This window comes from Xenopus laevis, chromosome 5L (assembly GCF_017654675.1).
Source record: "Xenopus laevis strain J_2021 chromosome 5L, Xenopus_laevis_v10.1, whole genome shotgun sequence".
Taxonomy (NCBI): Eukaryota; Metazoa; Chordata; class Amphibia; order Anura; family Pipidae; genus Xenopus; species Xenopus laevis.
The window spans coordinates 64,382,496-64,386,702 of NC_054379.1; the positions used below are offsets into that span (position 1 = coordinate 64,382,496).

The window sequence follows — 4,207 nt, forward strand, 5'->3', positions numbered from 1 at the left end:
GATAAAAATGATAATGTAAATGGAAGCCAGCTTAAAAAAATAAAAATAAAAAAAAATCTGTATTTTTAAATGAAAAACGTTCATCTATCATCTTTTTGGATCAAAATTGAGGCAAAACAGGCTATTTTTATCTGTTAATAAATGATCATAACATTAACATTATCATTGGTTTGCAACTTTAACACTTGACATTCTTTCATGGCTTTAAACATAGAGGTTTGCTTTAGGAATACAAACACAGGCACAATGTATAAAATAAAAGATTCGAGAGAACATAAACATATACGATAAAAAGATCGGAGGCAGCCCTGTTGAGATATGTAGCATTTTAACTTTATACAGCAGAGAGGAGTAAACCGAAGCCAAGGACGGTCGTATTCAACAATGAAAACAAAGATAGTCGCTCATTTTCAAGCCTACTCCATATGCTAGAGGCTGCAGCTTGGCTGTGTTTATTTGAGGATCTCTCATGCAACACTTTCAATAGTCCATTACTGCGCGTCTCTTTTCTTTCCTCAAACATGTCTGCCTCTATTGAAAGGATTTCTGATCCATTAACAAATGCGACCAAAGTGAGATGTTGATACAGACACCAATTACCCAGCACTGTAACATGGCACATAAAGGGCTCACTTGCATAAATTACCGAAATAACCGAATCCACACAAAGCTAATCGCAAAGCTACATTAAACACAAACCACTGGATTTTTTTAAACTATATTCGCTCAACTTTTTTTCTGGGTGCAAACATTTATATGGACTATGCAATCAGGATATATTCGTGATATTCAGAAATTACAGGCACGTATTTTAACGAACTCTAAACGAAACTAAATTATTTATAGCGCACGCCGCGGCCATCTGGCTTACGTCTCACGGTTTCAACAGACAAAAACGACGAAAAAGGAAGCAAAGACAACAAACAAGGGTTCTGTACAATAGTCCAAACGGTAAAATAACAAGAGCTCACCGCACGAGAACGCTCCAAAAATGCAGATTGTAGAGGATCAGGAGCCAGATCCCAATATACAGGAGAGAACAGCAGCTCTCCCTTTTGTAGTCTGCGGAGAGACCAAGTAATATGATATTGGTGCAGAGCACTGAATTCCTCACTCTGTACCGACAGACATCACTACTTGCCAACAATGAACTGTTTTTTTTCCCCCCAGCTTGTCAATATAGAATTGCTAAAAGGGAGGAGCGAAGAGAAGGGGGAGGGGGAAACCCCTATCGAGCAAGCAAAGTAAAACCTGGATAAGCGCAGACGGATCAATCTATCCCTATGCTGCTGCTGCTTTTCTTTCCTTGTGACACGTGTGTTTGATCATTTGAGCTCGATTTGCCACTAGGTGTCTATTTGCTTTTCGTTGCTTCTTACAAAAACAGTATGAATTGATAGTGCCGTTAGGCAGTGGGTAATAAAGACAAAGGTTTATTTGCTTTTCAAATGAGGTAAAAATCGACTCGGGTGATAAATCAAACGTTTATGCAAAATGCATACTATACAGAACAGAAAAACATACAAAAAGATATACACACGAATAAGACACACACAGATATACACAGATGATATTACAGATAGCTATGTGTAAATGTTTATCTGTGTGTGTGTCTTATTCTTGTGTATATCTTTCTATCATCTATCTATCTATCTATCTACACACATATATATTAATAACCATGGGCATTCCTGGGGCCCGAGGCAGCTCCTTTAATGCCGCCCCCAGCACCAGGGCCGGAAGGAGGGGTAGGCAGAATAGGCACCTGCCTAGGACACAACAATAGGGGGGAGCTGTGCAGTTACTTCTTCTGCCTACCCCCAGTTCGCAGTCGCTTCCTTCTGCTGGTCTGTCATACCTCCCAACATTTTGGAAATAAAAAGAGGGACAAAACCATTTGTCGCGAAGCGCAGCGAAATTTTTTTGACCACGCACATTTTTGTGCCCACATCCCCTAATTACCATGTTCATTTTACAAAATTTGGCAGGTTATGAAAGTTTGAACATATTTCTGGGTTTTTTTTTCCAGTTATTACAGTTTTGCTAATGAAGGTGATTTGCCCTTTAAGCTGTGAGTCTTACTTTTCCCAAGGGACCTCCTTATCTAAATTGTTACAATTACTTATTTGCTTATCTGAAAATTGTTACAAAGTATCTAAGTTGCACCTAGTTGCACCTGGTGTTTCTTTTTCTGGCTGTTTAGTGCAGAGAAAGTCGCGACTTTTCAGTAAAAACACGGGACTGCGGGTTGAGCTGTCAAAAGCAGGACTGTCCCACTGAAAGCAGGACAGTTGGGAGGTATGCCTCTCCTCTGCTATTTCCCATCCCCTCTCGAGCCCTCCCCTCTGCTGCTTCCCTCCACTCTGCTGGCCGGGTTGCCTAGGGCACCTGGTCTGCTTTGCCCGACCCTGCCCAGTGATGGCCTTTTCTGCGCCGGAGGGGTCCAATGAGGGCACATCACTAGTGCGGAAAACGCAATTGCGCTCTCTTGCACTAGAAACGCCAAATTTCTGGTTTAAAAAATGGAAATTTGTCTCTTAAAGGTACCAGGAGTGGCTCTTTGCTGCCCCAGGTAACCTGAGGGGCGCTGCCGCCTAAGGCAAGTTTTTCATTTTATTGGCACTGCACCCCTGTTGATAACCAGCAGTTCTGGATGCATAGTTGGCCACAGGAGCACTCTTTTAATTTAACTGTACTTACATTTTTTAAATGTATTGGTAAATTAAATACAATTGTGATAGACAAATGAAGCAACCAATGTCATAACTACATGTTATTGGGCCCCACAGCAAATTCAATTTAGAGCCCCAAAATATTGATTGGCCCACCAGCAACCACAGAATCAGCTTCTTCATCTGCAGTTATGCACCTGCAAGCAACAGCTGGAAGTATACATGTTACCTAGCATAATACAGGCAAGCAGCCCCATCTTTGTGTTTGTTGGTTATTGCTTTGTCACAGTTAACAGTTCTGCTAGGGATGCTGAAGTGGCTGTTTCCCTATACGATGACATGAAAATATCATAATAATTATGCAGAATGGAATATTATAACAATATCACTACACAGCAAGGGGTGAAACCAGTAGTTATTTGTTTCAGTCATTGCACTCTGAAATAAAGGAAGTAAAGGTTATAGCTACCCTATATAAAATACACTGTGTATCCTGCATGTCTCTAGCAATTAAAGCTTTGCAGTGTTCCTAATGTCACATGGTAATGTTGCATGAATGTGCCTTGTCGTGAATGATGGTCTACATTTTAGGGTAGGAATCCACGATCGATTTTGTCGCGATCCGACGCGCTGCGACAAAAAACATGCGACAAAAATAAGGTAAGAGATAGAATTGTCGCATGGTGTCACATTGTTGATCCGACACGACACGACTGTCGGATGCAGACGCAGCAGCGAAAAAATCGCTCGTGGAGTCCTACCCTTATACACATAATGTTTACAGTAATATAATAATATATTACGCAGGATGCACTCACATATGCTTATATTTTTACATGTATTCTTAAATCAGAACCCTTGTGTCATATATCCCCGAATGATTTCCTTCTTGTAAGCTTAGGCTTGGCTTCTCTGTAGTGTTTCTAACATAAGACATCTGTGATCTGTAAACAAAATCAGAGCTACAAGACACTAAGATTTACCTTTTACTTATACATTTTCTGCCCTTCATCTGGGAGGTGGGAGTGCAAACTGCCCATCCTCCATAGCCACAAACACATTGCTTGCCATATGGAGGCTGATTTATGGCCAATGATCAAGTTGACTTACCAGAAGGGCATACATATACTATCTCATATTTTAACCCCTTACCTGCAAATATTATATATATTTTTTCTGAGTTCAGACAATGCAACAATAGTTTCATCATCTATTTTTTCCATCCTTATGCTGTTAAAACTGGGGATAGAGCCTATCTATGCTCATGCACAAAAGCAGTCACTTTATAAATCCAAATGTTTTTGCACGTTTATCATAGTTTTGTGTCAGTTGAACCAGTTCCCTACAAGTGGTGTATCACTTCAATGAGAAATTATTGCTAATTTGCTAAATTAATCCCTACAGAAGCATTTTATGGCAGTAAAGATGACAGTGGTGTTCATATTAGCAATGGAAGGAGTGTGTAAAAAAAGAGTATTGTATTCATAGGATAGAAATAAAAAAAATATAGACCCTCATAGGTATTTGTTTTAGAA

At 39.9% G+C, this 4,207-nt stretch overlaps 1 protein-coding gene across 1 annotated transcript in view; it reads right to left on the bottom strand.

The window, feature by feature from the left end:
• Positions 1–1,134, bottom strand: part of cited2.L (Cbp/p300-interacting transactivator, with Glu/Asp rich carboxy-terminal domain, 2 L homeolog) — a 2,897-nt gene extending 1,763 nt beyond the window's left edge. The window contains exon 1 of the mRNA NM_001094820.1: positions 972–1,134. The gene's annotated coding sequence lies outside the window, so the exon portion shown is untranslated. The remainder of the gene's footprint in view (positions 1–971) is intronic.
• Positions 1,135–4,207: the final 3,073 nt, after the last annotated feature.